The 19,844-nt window shown below is 40.2% G+C and overlaps 2 protein-coding genes across 2 annotated transcripts in view; one reads left to right on the top strand and one right to left on the bottom strand.

Annotated features, from left to right (window-relative positions):
- Nucleotides 1–19,844, top strand: part of LOC147004104 (uncharacterized) — a 522,844-nt gene that overhangs the window by 312,086 nt on the left and 190,914 nt on the right. The gene's annotated exons all lie outside the window — the stretch shown is intronic.
- LOC147004110 (uncharacterized) overlaps nt 1–19,844 on the bottom strand; it is a 76,371-nt gene that overhangs the window by 29,050 nt on the left and 27,477 nt on the right. The window contains exon 3 of the mRNA XM_085838623.1: nt 1,998–2,043. The gene's annotated coding sequence lies outside the window, so the exon portion shown is untranslated. The remainder of the gene's footprint in view (nt 1–1,997; nt 2,044–19,844) is intronic.

Raw genomic sequence — 19,844 nt, 5'->3', positions numbered from 1 at the left:
TACAAACATCACTGTTTATCAACCAATATCCATAACAGCATATTATTTTAGAAGGATGATTTAAGCATCTAGATTTGACGCTTTCAGCAAATGATATACATGCAAATCCTGGTTAGCCCACTTAGAAAATTATATAAATTAAGGTTATAGCTATGCATTAATTTAGATTTTAAAAGATGATAATATGAGATGTCCAGATAAATAATTTTGCCTTTGTAATTGTTCTTTGAAAATTATTTTAAACAATCAAGTTGAGTACTACACTGTAGGATAGCATGTTTAAAGCTTAAAATTTCTCACGCTATATTAAATATGGCTGTAAGCTTAAGCAAAAGCACCAGTTTATTACAATGCAAGATCTACTTGTGTATATATGGACTACAGAAGGCAATTCCAACCACTTAGGCAGATGGGAGATTCCCACAGCAAAGATATTTCCAGAATCACTTCATAAGTACAACAATGTTCTAAACATCAGATAATTCTTCAGTGACAGGCTCCTAAGCAGAAAGTCCCAGAAGATGAGAAAATTAGCAAAAGTCGAAGATGGAAAATATAAAAGCTGCAGTTGAGATGTCTGTTGTTTTTAATAAATTGTAAATCATTCGATTTGGTCAAGGAAGTGTCAGGAGCCAGATGCTGGGTGGAAGCCGGGTAGCGCAGAGAGGCAGAGAAAGTACCTGATCACCTTTCTCTTCATGTGAAATCCCAGAAGGAATCTCTTTCTGCCACACCTTCTCAAATGACATCCTCCAAACTGAATGTACCTAAATGCTGCTTCCTGTGCATCTCTCTGTCTTTGCTCCCAATTCCCTTTTACTCTCTGTGACTTTTACTTAATAATCCTAGGTTCTCTTCTTGTCAGCTGGTTGCTTCTGGCACTTCTTGACCCATGGTTTATTTAATCTTGTTACACACAGAGTTCAGAGCATGATCAGATTATCTTGCAACATGAGTCTTGCACAAGCTACATATCATGCAGTAAGCTTCATAAGAATAGCATCTTGTATACTACTTACAGAGGAAACAGGTAAAGAGAGGGGACACTTCTGTGAAGTCAGCGAAACTGTCATACAATGGAACAAACTCCGGAGGGTCTATCAAAACCATGCTGTTCGCAGGGAACACAGGATATGTCAGGAACATTACGGAACAAGCCAACAGTGGACTTGGGACTAATAACCACAGCCCCACGTGGTGGCAAGAGTTGGCTTCTCAAGATTGGACACAACCTTTCCCCGAAGGTCCTGGCTCCAGACCATAACCACCTTTCCCAAGCATATTCATTGCTTTAGAGAAGGAGCTCTGTCTACGTAATTTTATTAACCTGAGGTATTTGTCTTCTCTGAAGCATATGGCCACAGTCTGTTTACCTAGCATAATCATGGACGTTTCCAGTCTCTGTACAATTTTATGTAGGCTTAGAATATCACCTTTTCTAATTCTTCCTGAACTCTTGCAGGCTGGCCATATCTGCTGTTCTGGCTTAATATTCCTCTGCACACTGATTGAATAAATCTTCTCTGTCAGTCTCTCCATCTTTGTCTCTCTTTGTGTCTCTGTGAGTCTCTCTCTCTTGCCCTCTTTCTCCCTTCTCTCTCTGTACATGCCTGATTCTTCTCTTTCTCTTCCCCCTTTCTGTGCCCCCTCACACCTTGGGACTTCCTTTAACTCGGTGCTTGGGGCCAGTGAACTCATGCAAGAGCAGCTTCCAAATGAACTGGCACTTAATATAATCTAATCTTTCTTGAATTGGTTCATTTCACCAGCAGAGTACACAGAAACTATCAATGGGGATTGGCCTACTGGCTTGTTGTAAATCGGGGTTGTCTGGTCCTGGGAATAAGTACAACTAAATAAGACTGCACAGGGTGCCAGATCGGTCTACTCCTTACCACCCAGATCCACACCACACCAGCTCCAGAGACTTAGCAGCCGGCTCCACCCAGATGTGGGCAATGACCCTGTACTCACCATCTAGCAGTCTGCAAGCTTACCTAAGGGAGTCTCAGAACACCAAGTTTGCACTTCCCCTTCTTCCACCTGAAATCAAGATACATAGTTTGCATCTGTAATACTCAAAATTAATCTGGAAGCCTCCTCAGCCCAGGAAGCACATAAGTTCTTCAAATGCTGGGAAGTGTAGTCCTTTAGGAATAAAATAGGCTCCTGTGAACATGTGGTCGCCTAATTGATTTTAACACTTAAAACAAAACAAAACAAAAAAACGGCTATAACATGAGACTGAGTCCATTCTTCCTTGAAAATTGGAGAGATTTTCCTAACATCGGTCCACATCTTGATCAGTATTTAATATTTAATGCATGCTTGGATTAAAATAGGTCCAAAATGGTAGAGGTAGATTATTATAGCAAATATCAGGGTTAACATACAGACCTCTCTTCCCAATGATGGCCAATTTGGTCTTCCAAACTTTATATGCCCCAGTACAGGGGAACGCCAGGGCCAAAAACTGGAAGTGGGTGGGTAGGGGAGCAGGATTGGAGGAGAGTATAGGGGACTTTCAGGATAGCATTTGAGATGTAAATGAAGAAAACATCTAATAAAAAATTGAAAAAACCATACAGACCTCTATAGGGAGACAACTGTACACAATAATTGCTTCTTAAACATTATCCTAGGTAAGGGGGCTAAGCTAGCAAGGGCACTGAGTTTCCTGAGCACCAGATTTTCACAAGAGGCAGCTGAAGTGGGAGCCTCACAGAAGCAAGTAGTGTCTGATACAATCTAAGATAAGCAGTTAGCCAGAGGGGATTCCAGCACAAACAGGCTGAGATAAGTCATCTAGGATATCTTGAACTTGGGTTTCTAGAAATGAAGTTTAGTAATTTCCATAGGATTCATCAAGAAGATCAAATTCAAATTAAACCTGAAATGGCCTTAGCAACAACACAAGATGGAGGACTGAAGGCATTGTCTTGCTTGCTCTGTCATAATACAGCATTGGATGCCTTATAGGTATTGGTCATCAAACACAGGTTCTCTACAAAAATATCCACAGCTCTAAGTGATTGAGTCATCTCTCCTCAGGCCTTTGTATAAATTAACATTCCTCTTCACCTGGGCTTCAAGAACAACACTGAGAACAGAATGGGAGAACAGGCCACTCATCTCATCTACTCTGTTTGAGAGTGGTTGGTAGCACATTACTCCACCAACAACCCTTGATAAGGCAAACCTAATAAGATCCTGTTTAAAAAAAAAAATAAAATTAAAGGTACAGAGTAGGCGGCCACTCACACTTGGTATCTCGGCTGAGTCATGGGGGTCTTCATTTCCTAGCTAGCACAGAATATTTAGGGAGACCTATGTAAAATAAGATGGAAACCTGTGGTGGGTACACTTGTGTTTGGTCCCAGCACTACTAGTAGCACATGTAGGTAGATGACTCTTAGTTGAAGACCAGCCCGGTCTATATAACAAGTGTCTGTCCAGACATACTTCTTAGTGAGACCCTATCTAAAATGACAATAAAAGCACAACAAAGAAACCCAAGAATTATATGAACTACAGTGAAAACTCACACTAGAGTTCATTTTATCACATATGTCTTCCAATTAATTACATGTGATATGTAAGCCCTCTTAGGATCAGACCTCACAACCCCAAAGATTAAATTTGTTTTACCCCACTCTCCTGTCTAAGGGAAATATGGAAACAAAGTGTGGAGCAGATGCTGAAGGCCATCCAGAGACTGCTCTGCCTGGGGATTCATCCCATATACAAACACCAATCCCAGACACTATTGTGGATGACAATTAGTGCTTGCTGACAGGAGCCTGATATAGATGTCTCCTGAGAGGCTCTGCCAGTGCCTAAAAAGTACAAAGGCAGATGCTTGCAGCCAACCAATGGACTGAGCACAGGGTCCATATGGGAGAAGTTAGAGAAAGGACTGAAGGAGCTGAAAAGGTTTGCAACCCTATAGGGAGAACAAAAATATCAAACAACCAGACACACCAGAGCTCCCAAGGACTAAATCACCAACCAAAGAGTACAAATGGAGCAACCCATGTCCCCAGCTACATATGTAACAGAGGATGGTCATGTTGGGCATGGCTGGGAGGAGAGGTCCTAGGTCCTGTGTAGACTTGATGGCCCAGTGTACATTAATGCCAGAGAAGGGAGACAGGAGTAGGTGGGGGCATGTGGGAGCACGCTCATAGAAGCAGGAGGGAAGTGATAGGGGGTTTCTGGAGGGGAACCGGGAAAGGGGATAACATTTGAAATATAAATAAAATATACAAAAAAATTAGTCACCAAGATAAATAAGTAAAATGGAATATTGAAAGTGTCTTAATCATACACCAATAGCCTAGGTCCTCATTTGTAACCCCCATCCTCAGTGTAGCCCCTCTTCCTATCTTTGTAAATGGGAGCCTCATGAACCTAATAAGTCAAGCTATGCCTTGAATTTGCCCCTTTTTACATCTAAAATTTCTACATCTACAGTTTTTACATCTAATTTCTACATTTTTTACATCTAAAATTTCCTTAGTACAATTATAAAATTTACAACTTCTCTCTTGCTGTCCATGCTTCCTCTCACTTATTAGCATCAAGGATGAATCCTATAAAAATATGTCCTACCTTTCCCTGAATCCTCTCAGACTCTGAGCTGCACTGTTCAACCCACACCCTGCCCTGTACTCTGGTCATGGTCTCATCCTGACCTCACACCACAAGTTTCTGACTGATCAGCGCTTTCGAAACTTCACCTACTGATGTATCATTTTGAGTTTTCTATGTGACTTCCTAGATCTCTGCTCTGCTCATCTTCTCAGACCTCCCTTGGATTCTCCACGCTGTGGCAGGCAAGCACATGGCAGGCAGCCTCGCTATGGCCTTCAAATTCCAAGTACGTGTCGCTATTCAGTATTACACCTCTTACTTAAGAAGCATTTTCTTCTGACTTGGGTTTAGAGAGGTGCTGATGTGGGAAGAGTGCTAACTTCTTCTCCAGGGCCAGAATTCTGTTCAAAGTACCAAGGTGGTGGCTCACAATCATTCACAATCCAGGTTATGCAAAATCCAGCACTGTCTAGCCACATCTATACTTCATTCATAGGCTTAGTTCACTGGATATACTGTCAATAACTTTCATCCATAGTATAATGTGTGAGAATTTCCTTAATAATTATATTTCCTAAAAGAAAATAAGTTTATTAAACATAGAGGCAGGGAGGGAGACTAGATAACAATAAGACTGGAATACACATTATTTACTCACAACTTCTTGCATATTTGGAAGCTGGATAATATTCCATTGTAGGACAGGTTAGTTGATATTTTGTTGAACCAACATTTATTTCATTTCATTTATTTTATTTTCTATTCTTTTATTTGTAGAAGCCACTGTTGAACTTGACATCCAGATCCTCCTGCCTTACCCTCTCAAGTGCTGGGATTAAAGTTGTGCTGTGTGCCACATCACTAGATTATTTCTATATGTTTTCTTTGAAGGTTTGCTTCGTGTGTATTCCGAGTTCATTATGTAGCATGGACTGCAACATCATGTACGTCTTCTGCAACAAGTGATCTGGGATACTGTGATGTTCTAGGAATTCACATTTTAGGTCAATCATCTAATGTCCTCATCTGCCTGGCTGTTATCTTGCTCTGAGCATTTCAGCCTAAACAGAGAGACCTCAGAGTGGTTTCAGATTGTGACTTTGAGTATATTTGTGTGATATCTGGAGCTGGCTTTCATCATCTATGTCAATGCCAGTGAGAGGTGAAGTGGATATTACAGTCACTGTTTAGAATTACAAGAGGGCCACTAACTGAAGAGCCGTAATTCACTTCAACTGTCTATGGCCACAGCCACACTGGGTGCTGCAGATTTTATTCCTGGAGTGTCTAAAGGGTTTGTCTTCTTGATATCCTTGCTGGGGCCTGACCTGTGCTCTCTGTCCAGAATTAACAATGAGGAATCAAGCCAGAATTGGTGTCGCTTCTCGGCCTTTTGGCTAAGATCAAGTGTAACATCTCATGGCTGGTTGTTCACTTTAAAGCATGGTGAATCTGCTTTCCTCCTCTTGCATCTCTTAGCCTGCCTATGGAAACCTAGAATTCCCACCTCTTCTTAGCCATTAGCAGTTAGCATCCTCATTGATTGATTAAAAACTAACTAGGTAACAGGAACTGTGCTTACAAGCAGATTCCCAAACAACGCATCAGAACCACACCCTGCAGAGAAGAGAGAGCAGCACAGCTTGAACTGTATATAACCCCCATTACCTCCAACCTGTGTGTCCAGGTCTAAACTCCACAGCACATGGCTGTGTCTGGAGGCCAAGACTTTTAGGAAGATAAGCAGATAAAAGTCTGGCCCTACTCCAGTATCATTGCTGTTCTTCTAAATAGGGAACTCCATCAAAGTACAAGCAGACAGCAATTGTGAGAGGGTGGCTATCTAGAAGAGAAGGAAGAGACCTTCAGAAGCCAGACCAACAGTGCCTGACAGTGGACATCAGCCTACAGAACTAGGAGCAGTTAAGATTTCTGTTGGGTAATCATTGCACTTTTTGGTGTTGTGGCATAGCATACATAGACCAATGGAAGCTACTTCAGGACCACTGTCGCTGGTCTGAACTGCTTGAGACTAGATCTACTTTAGTGTTTAGTATTTTCAAACATTTACATATATAATGAGACATCTTTGCATGAGGAACAAATTCAAACACATGATTCTTATGTGTTTGTACACATGCATACATGGGGTAGAGAGCCTAACACAAGAGCCAATAAAATGGCTCTTCAGCTAAAAGTGCTTGCTGCACAATCCTGGTGACCTGAGTTCTATTGCACGGACCCTCTCAGTGGAAGCATAGGGGCACATCCTGAAAGTTATTCTCTGACCTCCAATCTCATGCCCATATTCTCATTCAACTAGAATGATAGATAAATAACATACAGACAGACAGCAGACAGACAGAATAGAGTCCTGACAAAAACAACTTAAACAAGGATTTCTTTAAGAGGACAGGCTCTTGGATCCAGAGAAATACAAGCCTGACTTAAGGAAAGTACGGCATGAATGTGAATGGTCACATGGTGTCTGCACTACAGCAGCAGGAGAGATGCACGGTGGTGCTCAGCTTACTTTCCACTTGTTACGTGGCCCAGGTCCACAGTCCACTATTTGGTGCTGCACACATCCAGGTTGTGTATTCCATTCTCAGCTGAAGTTCTGAGGAAATGTGCTCATAGACATGTCTAGAATCATGTTCCCTAGGTGACTCTAAATTTAGTTAAGGTGACAATAAAAACTGAGATCACATAAGACCACAGACTTTTCTTGCTGATGGTATCACTGTGGTAATGTAAGAATTTTAAATTTGAGGATGTATTGGAATCTGAATTTTCAGATAAGGAGTGATCAGCCTTTACTGTGATGGTTGTCATGGATATAATGTCTGCTCAATAAGGTAAAAAATATCATTGAGTGTTCATGAAAAGTGATGAAACCTATTAATGCATTACTATCTGTGTACTACCTGGCACAGGAAGGCATCCTCTTGTTGGGTAGATGACACTCTGGAGTGTTTTCTCACAAGCTAGATTAGAATGGTTTTCCAGTTTTCCATTGTAAGACTGGGAACTCCTATCTTGTGGGTTCAGCATCCCCAGAGTTAAGAACCTTTTTAGCATCCTAGAGGCCTAAAGAGCTAAGAGAGTAAGCTAGGCAGAGTGTTGCATTCTTATAAATCAGAATGGAATTAGAGAGGGGATGTCTGTAAATTCAAGGCAAGTCTTGTCTGCACAGAAAGTTCTAAGACAACCTCCCTCTTCTGCCTCAGAACTGAGATTGAAGCTATGTGACATAACTTGGCTTATTTATTCTTTTTTTTTTTTTTTTTTTTTTTTTTTTCAATTTAGAGACAGAGTCTCACTGTGGAGTCTTGTCTGGAACTCCCTATGTAAACCAGGTTGATCTTGAATTCACAGAGATCTACCTTTCTCTAGCTCCCCAGAACTGGATAAAGTTGTATATCACCATGCCTGCCTAGTTCCATTTTTGATAGGATTTCTTAAGCAGCTATGGTTGAATTTAGACTCAGCGTCTCACTGAGGTTAACTTCTGATCCTGCTGCCTCACTTCCCTAAGTGCTAGGTTATAGCCTTCTGCTGACACACAGGGTTTTATGAGTGCAGCAGATTGAACTCATGGCTTCCTTCAGGCTACACAAGTATTACAGAGAACTCCTTCCTTAGTCTGGACCTTACGCTGAATCATTTTCTCTTTTACATGTCTGGATACCTCGAGTTACATGATGATTTTGTGAAAGAAATTGAGCATCTGTATGCTTTCTTATATAAATCCGAGCCTTGGAGAAGGACACACGGATCAGCTGAGGCTAGGAAAAGCTGTCCCACAACCTGAGCCTGTGCGATGGGCCACACCACAGGTAGGGACCCAAAGGTCTGCTCTGGTCATTTGGATATGAGGGCCTCTTGGGAGGCTCCCAGTCTGGAGTGTTTGAAATGAGACACAGACCAGAGAATTCAGCTGTGACTTCAAAGAATGATGGCTCCCAGAAACTCTAACTTTCTAACTATACTGAATCCTGATGATAATTTCTAAAAAGGCATAATTTTTTTTTTTATTCTAAGAGTAAAAAAACTACTGGCTTAGGCAATTACCACCTGTAGCCTAACAGCAGGATAGTAAGTAACTCAGCCTCTGTGCTTTCTCCCATGAATTGCAGCGCACAAACTTACAGCCTGCTGCTTGATTTGGAGGAAAGAAAGGGGACACTTTGAAAAGTGATTTTAATGTTTATTTCTAATTTGTAAATATTTTCTATGAAAGCTCTCTAAGAAAAGGGGGGAAAGCCTTATGATCTTGAGCTGAACAAGGGAAATGTGTGCTCCTCACTTTATCCTCAGCCCTTATACATCTTCCAGAATACATGACCACATGGTAAAAAATGATCACAAGTTTACACATAAATTCAAATCATAAATCGAATAAGAAGTTTCAAACACTGAATGTTAACATGCATATTCATTAAGAGTAATTACATGGTTATACATTCCTCACCTATCACAGGTCCACAGGTTCACAGAGGGTTAAAAATAGTAAGTTATTAGTAAAGTTTTGCAAATATCAATCTAGCCAATCTTATTTCTTCTATTCTTATACCTATAATAAATCAGTCATTCCCTTTTTATGACCTTTAACTAATGCTTTTACAACCTCTGAGCTGAAGAATGTCTGGTTTCTATCTCCGAAGTGAGACTAAAGGATAGCAGAGTTTTCACTGCAGTTCTGACTATCAGAACGGTATTAATTTTATTATTAAAAGAGCTTAGTAATTAACATCAACTTAGGAATTCTTTTGGATCATTGTTGTATAGGATAAAGAAACCATCTACATATCTTTAGTGTATCACTACAAGTTAGTTCATCTTGTAGTTCTGCAGAGATCTGCTCAACCTTGTGAACTGATTCCTAGTGGTTTTTATATATGTTTAATAGTGACAGGAAAAGCACATTAAGAGCAGAAATCTTTCCTAAAGTGATTTTCTCCAGTACCTTGCCTACTGAAGCTCTTTCATAATTTTGCTAGCCTAAAGTGAAGTAATCTCAGGAAAATCACCAGTTTGTCCTCTGATAGTAGGACATATTAACTTGTCCTTTGATGGCTCCTGACACCTAAGCTTCTCATGGCCACCATGCCTCAAGACCTAGATCAAAAGCATGTGTCATTCCATGCCAAGTTCCAGGTCAGATGCCTGTGCCTTACAGACTCAGATCTGGATCATGGGTATTCCCTCTATTTCTGGATTGTAGTCATTTTATATGTAGTCAAGTTGACAGCCAGGAATAGCCAAAACAATAATACACCATTTAAAACACGGAAAGTAAAACCTCACATAAGTATCTCACTTTATGCCAAAATTATGTTTGACAAAATGCAACACCCCTTTTTCTAAGTCTTGTACCAAATTAGACATAAAGAAAATTAAAGCATTTCCACTAAAATTTGGGACAAGGCTGCCCACTTTTCCCATATCTCTTCAATATGCTATGTAAAGTTCTAGCTAGAGCAATAATACAGCTAAAGGAAGGCATCTTGGAACTGGAAGAGAAGAGGGAATCTAGGCGGGGAGAGAAATAATGGAGTCAAGACAGTATTCTGATCAAGATTCAACTTTAATGTCTGCACACATGCTTTATAAAGAAGAGGGGAGGCCCATTCCCAGCCATGCAAAGTTCCTTTGAAGTTGTCAGATCAGCCTTTTAGTAGGAACCCTTGAAAATCACAGTTTGTAGCTAACTCTGGGAGATCTCAGAGAACCTGTTCAGCCTCAGGCAGGTAGCAGGTAGTCAATGGAGAGTGATGAGAAGCAGCACAGCAGGTGGCTCTGCCTAAGTGGCAGATGGTCCCAGCCAGCCTTGCTAGTGATGCAGCTAAGACTGATATCTAGGTACCATTTTACCTTGGATAAAGCAAGACACCTTTCTAATCAAAGATCACTCAAAACTCAAGAGCATAGAGAAACTTTAAGTTCATGGTGACAATACTGTACTTTACTCAGTTTCTGAATTAATTATGGAATAAGGAAAGGAGCCTAATAACTTCTGAAAGAACACACATGAAGGAAAAAAAAAGATAGCTTCCTTGAAATGTTCTTTATACTTTCAGAATCTCATTGTAATCTACCTAAAATGAAATTAATTCACACACAGCCTACACATATGCATATGGTTTGATAAGGAATCCTGGTGATGAATACAAAAGCTGGACATAGAGACCCAGGGCTTTAATCTGTGCACTCTGGAAGCAGAAGCAGATCATGAGGGTACTGGAGGTTCTCCAGAGAGGTTCTTTTTAACTCCCTCAAGCCTTTGAGAGGATGGGGACTCCACAGCCCAACCTAAAGTGTCTGTGCTTGAGGGGATGCTTCATCTCTAACTCTACACAAGATAGGAAATTTCCCTAACCAAATTTACACTTCACATACTGACCAAACCTTCAAATTAGTACAACGAAGACATACACATAGCTGTCAGGATGCTCTGGATCTGTTCTAGACCACACCACTTGAGTGCTACCTGCCCAGAACTTAGATGAATCTAGTAGGAAGCTGCAAACTACCCTCCATCCTAGATTATCAAAGCTTAAGCATAACATCTCATGGAAATCCACCTAACCAAATGCCACACAGAATAAAAAAATACAGGCTGGAACTCAAGCAATTTGATAATGTTGATAGAATTTCCCTACCCCAAATCACTAATGTGATACCAATGCTCATCATGGCAAAATGAATTATGAAACAAACTCAAGAGACAGAACTCAAAATACAATTCAAACACCATTCAATGAGGTCAAAGTACATAAAGAGGAAACAAGCACAGGAACTCAAAGAGGACAGGAACAAACTGAATGATAGAAAACAGAACTCCTGCAATTGACTAAGGAAATAATTATGATAATGCAGGCTGTGGACAGTGAACCAAGAGATATAAAATTCTAAGGAATCCTCAATCTGAAATGAAATAAACATCATATTACAGTCAACAAATATTGAGACATAATAAAGTATACATTTGCGGTCTGGATGCAGGAATGTATCTTTAAGAATACTTTGTTGATCCCAGTATCACATCTCAGATGGTAACTGATGGCAAGTGAAACTGTGCTAACAAATTCTAAAACCTGTCAGCTTTGCTCAAATGGAGACCCTGTTCCTATCCTGTATGCAGTTGTCAACAGCCAGACTTTAGTCTAAAATGCTCACTTGAGATCCTAAGGACTATATACAATGCTGCATCCTTTCTAGAACAAGAAAATAGAGTATGGAATGTAAAACACAAGAATAACTTAAAAGAAAATCTTTTCATGAAGAATTAAAATATGTACTATAGATTTAGTTTGAGAATATTTAGTGAAACAAAAAATTAGCATTAGGTAGCCTTATTGTCATGTACCATTTTCTTATTCATGACAAAACCAATACAGATAATAATTTCATAAATTCCACAGTGGTTTCCCTTCAGAATAGTTAAGAGAACCCGATTAAATAAATGTTACATGTAACAACAAAATGAAAAAGTAAAATAATTTTTTACAATGGAAAGGAATGTTTTAAGTTGCATAAGAATTATAGTAATTCTTCATTAATTGTGGATACATTACTGCACATAAATCTATTACTGTCCAACTTAAAGTCTGAATCTTTTGACTTCAGCAATATTCTTTGCTTTATTATTTGAGATCACTCATCTAACATGATTATAGACTGCAAGGACCAAATGCTTTTATGATTCTTTAACTTCATTACTATTCTTATCTTTATTATTTGTGTTCATTCATCTACCATGATTATGGGTGGCAAAGATTACTATCATTTATGATTCTTCCTTTATTTTTCCAAAAATAGAACTCAGGGTTATATTCAGACTCTATCATGAAACTGTAGCAGAAATGTAAACCTCTGGGCTAGAGAAATGACTCAGGGGTAAAGGGCACTTGCTGTTCATGAAAAGAAACACAGACTAATTCTTTCTTTCTACACACAAAATAAGGTATGATTTTTACCTGAATCTTGTGTGATGCATTTTGTGATTACTTCATGGTTCCATTGGTTTCATATAGGCATTCAGTGAAAATAAAAACATAGAGAATAACATGCCTATAGTTAAATAAAACTTTAAAGAAAAAAGTCTGTCTTCCAGGTCTGGGATAGCAATAGAAGGGAGCAGGGTCAATACTATATGTGACTTATCCAGCGCTGATGGCTGCTGTAGGCATAAGGCTTGCTCAAATGGTAACATAGACACTGTATTACAAGTTACTCCTAAGTGGAATGTTCTCCCTGCCAAGGTTTATGTCTACATGACCAGAAACAGTAAGATTCCATGAAGCAACAATGTGTCAGATATTCCTCAGGAAAATGGTAATGTTATGACCTTCAGGACAGACTTTAAGGCTGTGGGAAAGAACTATGAAAACATGAGTTGAAGAATATATAATTTAATGTAAGAACCATTCTTTAGAGGATTTCTCTGTGGGACTGTGAAAGGCAGCCTTTGTTTTAGTTGAGCAAAGCTTACTTTGGAGACCCAGTAGAAAACACTACAAGGGACAGAACAGTGAGCTACAACTCTACAAGGGACAGAACAGAGCCCCACAACTAAATAATCATGTGACTATCTGTCACGTTGACAATGTCCCAAGCTCCTGGCATTCTGGCTAGACTCCAACCTCACAGTTACCAGCTCCTCCCTGCAGTAATGCTGCAAGGGCTAGGTAACCCAGCCCACTATAAAAGGGGATGTTTGGCCCCTCCTCTCTCTCTTAAGCTCTTAAATCTCTTATTCTCATCTCTAGCTCTCCTCCTCCCTATCCTTTCCTCCCTCTCTCCACATGGCCATGGCTGGCTTCTACTTCCCTATGCCTCTCCCTCTCTCTGACTTTCTACAATAAACACCTTAAAACCAGGAACTATCTCTCCACTCATCAAAGCCCGCTGTTCTTCAATGATGGAATAAACCTGACCCTAAAGAGCCACATGTCACCTCCAGCACCAAAGACTCTCAGCATTTCTAGTCACCAGAGTAGACCAAAGACTCTCACATCCTGGGAGCCACAGAGTGCCTTATCCCCCTGCTCCCTTCTCCCTTCAGCTCCAGGACTGACCTAGTTGCTCCCAGGGCCCTCACTTTGTTCTCAGCTCTTCCACAACATACAGTGACATCTGGGATGTCCATGACTGAGAACCTGTGGTCTGTGGCCTCTGTGAGGCCCAGAGACCACAAACTGCTCCCTCTCTACCCCTGTGGACTGGAGATCCATAGCTTCCCACAGCGAGACACCCACCTGGGCCTCAAGGAGATTGCTGTCCACTTGCCCACAGCACTGGAGCTCTGGTGGGACGTGGGATCCCCTTTAATTCCCCGCACCCACTGCACAAAAATTCTCAACTATGCAAACTATAAGCATGCAATATGATTTGTATAAGAGGTCCAAGTACCTAAAATTACAGAGGTAGCTACACAAATGAGTCAGTAAACGGAAAGGGATGGTTTAAAAGAACAAGGCTCATGGTGTGAGGAATAAAGGAGTACCAGGAAGTGAAAGAGTGATGATCTCAGACAAAATTTCACCCAGTTAAGTTTCTGGTTTGAGTTTGAAAATGCAGGCAGGTTTCAAAGTCCAAGAACAGCCTGGAACAGATCAAGTTCTAGTGAAGAAAACGTTAGGTCCAGGTATCATGGGACACATCTTCAACTCCAGGATCCAGGAGACAGAGCAATACACACTTATGTGTATAAGATCTACCCACAAAGATATTTCCAAGACAGCCAAACTTAGTCTGTGAAGGAGCTGAAAAACAGAAAGCTAATTTCTCACTTAAAACTAGCCTCTATATCTAGATTTAGCAACCAGAAAGCACACACAAGCAAACTACATAGGAGCTGCTATGTTTAAAAATCAGTGTACTTCATTTCTTTTTATAAAAGTTACAAAAAATGGAGAAAATGGAGAGATATCCCATGGTGAAGGACTGGTACAACTAGCATAGTAAAAATGGCCATCCTACCAAAAGCCATCTACAGATTTAATGAAATCTCCATCCAAATTCCAACACAATTGTTCAAAGTTGTAGAAAAATTCTCAAATTCATCTAGAAAAGCAAAAAACCCTGAATAGCTAAAACTATTCTCGACAAGGAATCACCATCCCTGACCTCAAGTGTTACTACAGAGCAATAGTGATAAAAACTGCATGGTATTGGAATAGAGACAGACAGATTGATCAATGGAATAGAACTGAAGGCCCAGAAATTAAACCACACACTTACAGACAATTGATCTTTGACAAAGAAGCCAAAAATATATAATGGAAAAAAGAAAACATCTTCAATCACCAGTGCTGGTCTAACTGGCAGTCTGTATGTAGAAAAATGAAAATAGATCCACATTTGTCACCTTGCACAATGCTCAAGTTCAAGTGGATCAAGGAACTCAACATAAAACAAGATACAATCAAGGAAACAGAAGATAAAGTGGGAAACAGCCCCAAACTGACTTTCACAGGGGGAAATGTCCTAAAAAGAACTCAAATGGCTCAGGCTCTAAGTTCACAAATTGACAAATGGGACCTCATGAAACTAGAAAGCTTTTGTCAGGCAAAGGACATAGCAAATAGGACAAAGTGGCAACCTACAGATTGGGGGGGGAAAAAAAAAAAACTTCTCTATCCCCACACTTGATAGAAGGCTAATATCCAATATATATAAAGGATGCAAGAAGCTAACCACCAAGAAACCAAACATCCCAATCAAAAAATGGGGTAGATACCTATACAGACAATTCACAATGAAGCAACTGTGGAAGGTTGAGAAACTTCAAAAGAAATGTTTAAAGTGTTTAGTGATCAGAAACATATACATCAAAGCAACACTGAGATTCCACCTTCCACCAATCAAAATGGCTAATATAAAAAGCTCAGGTGACAGCACATGCTGGCCAGGATGTAGAGAAAGAGGACCACTCCTGGAGGAATTGAAAACTGATCAACTATTCTGGAAATCAATCTGGAGATTCCTCAGAAAAATTAGAAATAGATATACCTTAAAACCCAGCTATACCACTCTTGGGCATATACACAAAAGATGCCCCACCATGACACAGGGGCTCTTGCGTGCGCCCTGACTGGCCAGCAATAACGATGCTGCAACAGGATCCTTCCACACACATTTATTGGGAGAGCTTGATTACAGAGGCGAAGTGACCCCAAGCCCAGAACTGGTGCTGCTTATATAGCCCTAGGAGAGGCGTGTCTCACACCCTGATTGGTTATGCATGGGTTATGCTTACCACTTCATTTGCATGTCTACATCTGATTGGTTAACTTGTCTCTCATCTGATTGGTTAACTTGTCTCTCACCTGATTGGTTAATTCTCAAAACCTCATCATGGCAAAAAAACTTTACTGCCTATGTATGCATGGTGGCTAGCGGTAGCCAACACCACCCTGCCTGCAACTGCACATGTGGTTTCCCACAAGGGGCTTGTGTTCCATTATGTTCAGAGTGGCCTTACTTGTGATAGCCAGGATCTGGAAACAACCCAGATGCCCCACAATGGAAGAATCGATACTGAAATATAGTTCATTTACACAATGGAGTATTATTCATCTATTAAGAACAACGACATCGTCACCAGAACTATGTTTGCTTACCTTCATTCCTTCTGATAATATATTTTCCATGATTTTTGTTTATTTTTGTTAACATTTAAAACATCTGTGTGGCATGAAAATTAAGGGGAAGATAAAATTTCTACATGTGATACTGTGATACTATAGGTTTAACTCAAGAGGTTGATGGAACGTTTGTTGTAAGACGTAATGTAACCTACTGTTCATGTTAACTTTGTGGTCTGAAGTGTTTAGCTGTTGAGCTGGATTCCTTAGTAGACCAAATTAAGATGGCTTAAATTACATCTTAAAATTTTCATTTCCTGTAGTTAATTCTGCATGTATTAGTCTTAGAAGTAAAGACAAGTTAGAACAACCTGACAGGAATTCCCCAAGTGGCTTGTTTTCCAAAGTCCTGAGAACAAAACCCTAAGTTTCCTAGGTCTTGTAACTCAGCAAGGCTTGTGAATGGAAATAACAGTGCCCAATCACATTCTGCTTTAAAAGATAAATACAGAGGAGATGAAAAGAAAAAAAAAAAAAAGAACAACGACATCAGGAGCTTTGGAGGAAAATGGATTGAACTAGAAAATTCCATCCTGAGTGAGGTAACTCACACCCAAAAAGGACATGGATAGTATGTACACACCAATAAATGGATATCAGCCAAAAAAGTATATAATAAAACATAAATGACTAAAGAGGGTTGAAAAGCTCAAGGTTCCAAGTGAGGATGTCTCAATCCCACTTGGGAGACAGAAGAAAGCAGTTATGGGGGAAGAAGGGAGAGAGAACTGAGTGGAAGCAGGGACAGAGAGGGGAAGGGGAAACATGATCAGGCATTGTGAGGGACGGGGGAGGAGTGAAGCCCTGAGAACCAGTAGAAAAAATGGAAATAGACAGCCTCAGGAGGTAGGCTATGGAGGTTCATTTTGCATGTTCCAAAGACCTAGGCGGTGAGAGACTTCCAGGACTAAAAGGGAGAGATCTTGGATAAAGTGGTCTACTGTGGAGAGGGGGAACTTGTAGAGTCCACCTCCAGTGGAGGGACAGGCATCAAGTGGAGTGATGGAGTTGCAATCTTATACACAAAATCTCTGATCCAGAATTGTTCCTGTTTGAAGGATCTCCAGGGACAAAACTGAAGAAGAACATGAGACAAAGGAAGCCCATGGACAGGCCCAAATTAGGATCCATATCAAGGGGAGGCAAAGGGCAGTGACACTGTTACTCATACTGTGGTATGCTTATAGACAGGAGCCTGGTATGGCTGCCCTCTAAGAGGTCCAACAAGCAGCTGAGTCAGACGCAGATTCTAGCATCCAACCAATGGAAGGAAACCAATGACCCCGGTGGTTGAATTGGGGAAAGTCAGAAGGAGCTGAGGAGGAAGGTAGCCCCATCCATATGCCAGCAGTCTCAACTGAACTGGACCCCCCCCCCAAGATCTCTCAGAAAAGGGGCCAACAACCAGGCAGCAAACAGCAGCTAACATGATGACCATGACAAATAAACAGTGGATGACTGCCTGGTCTGACCTCAGTGAAAGAAGATGCACCTAACCCTCCAGAGACTAGAAGTGCCAGGGATTGGGGAGGCCTGGTGGAATGGTGAGGTGTGGGGACATCCTCTTGGAGGAGTGGAGAGGAGGGATGGGATGGGGTGCAGAGAAAATTTTAGAAACTTTATTTAAAAACTCAAGGTAAGTGTCTTTAGTGTAAAAATGACACTTGACTTGTATACAACTTCTATATGCAATTTTATGAATAGTGTTACTATGAATACATTTTATGCTGAGAGCATATTGCATAAAATATATTGACATACAAAATCAAGAAGGAGAAATGGTAGAAACTCACTGGTGGCTACCAGGGCAAATATATATATATATATATATACACACATGCACAAAATGAGTCATTTGAGGGTAATGCATTTGGAATAATTCCCTCATTATATCAAATCTGTTAAAATACTATCAAAGTTGGAACATCTGTCTGAACAACCATGTATCTGCATTGAGGCATTGTTCCAGGCAGTTCTCAGGTTGCCAATCAGTAATAAATATGAATGCAATGACACTCTTCGGAGCCTAGCTGTTACAGATTTCATCTTTGGCCACCACTCTGATAGGTTCACGTGAAAGAAAGAATGCATGATAATGGTCTCCTAGCATACATTCCAATACACATACAAACACATATATGCACACATACATACATATGTTTATGCATAAATACAAACATAAGAATTCATTTGAACATGTAGATACTATTACTGAAGAAAGTTGTCATGACCATGATATCAGCAAATATTAAGTGCTTTTTATGTATTTCATTGACCTTATATTTCTCTCATGTCAAATATCTCTCTTGGCATTTAACAGGCATATGAATAATCTCTTTTAATGCCCCAGCCTCAGAAATATAGATTGACAATGGGAAAAAAAAGCAGATGATCGAGTGCCATAGAAAGTGATAGAAAATTAATGAGAATTGGAAAGGAAAATATTGATTTCCTAGGAACAATAAACACTAGGCCAGGGAATAATCAAGAGCAGAAACCCAGGCTCTCAGTGTTCCTTCTAGCACTTTCTCAGGAACAATCAAATGCTGCACCAAATTCACAAATTTCTTCTGAAAAATCCCACAAAAAATTTACAGAGAAAACAGTGCAGAATACAGAAAGAAGGGGAATATGGTACAGTCATCACACAAAGCTGACCTTACCTGGATCCAAAAGCAAATGACCATGAAAACATGCACACAGAAAATAATAACAGTATGGGTGCACCAGTGCAACATTTAAAAAGTTTCTCTCTAGCCGGGCGTGGTGGCGCACGCCTTTAATCCCAGCACTCAGGAGGCAGAGGCAGGCGGATTTCTGAGTTCGAGGCCAGCCTGGTCTACAGAGTGAGTTCCAGGACAGCCAAGGCAACACAGAGAAACCCTGTCTCGGAAAAAAAAAAAAAAATAGTTTCTCTCTAATAGATTCAGAAAGTAAACTCAACTTGATTTCATGCCAGAGACTCAAAACTGTTTCAACAAGCACAAACCAAACAACTCAAGGCATAAATTATGTATAATCAGTGGGAGAAAGCTCACTGATAGATATATGTCAATATATCTATGAAAGACCTACAGCAAAATTTCACAGTGGATCACTATGAAAGCTCTGAAGAATGTGGAACAGAAGGAACATTACTGAGTCTAATGAGGATAATAGCCAACATCCTAAGCCTATCCCTACACAAACTGAAGACAGCTGTCATCATTCTACTCTACTCAAAAGACAGAAAAGGATGTACAAAGCTTCCACACTAAGGTATCACAGTACAGCAGTGCTTCCAAAGAGCAAGTAAGTCTTAGAATATTTCCAATGATCAAATAAGGATATGAGGAAGGCAAGTTTTCTCGAAATACAAGAAAGATAATTCTTTAAATCAAGACCTGCAACTATCCCAAGAAAATAATCCAATCTGATAAAATGCTTAACACGCTATAGAATATGAGAAAAATATAAAAAGTATATCATTTGGTTTTATACATTCCTAAAGAATGATCTGATAACTGAGAAGACCACTCAGTGTCTAAAAGGATCTTGGATATGCTGGTTTAGCATACAAACTGCTAAAAGGGGCTCTGTAGGCTGATGGGTGTAAGC

This window comes from Mus caroli, unplaced genomic scaffold, assembly GCF_978045245.1.
Source record: "Mus caroli unplaced genomic scaffold, Mus_caroli_1 scaffold_6, whole genome shotgun sequence".
NCBI lineage: Eukaryota > Metazoa > Chordata > Mammalia > Rodentia > Muridae > Mus > Mus caroli.
This window is presented reverse-complemented; position numbering and strand designations above follow the sequence as displayed.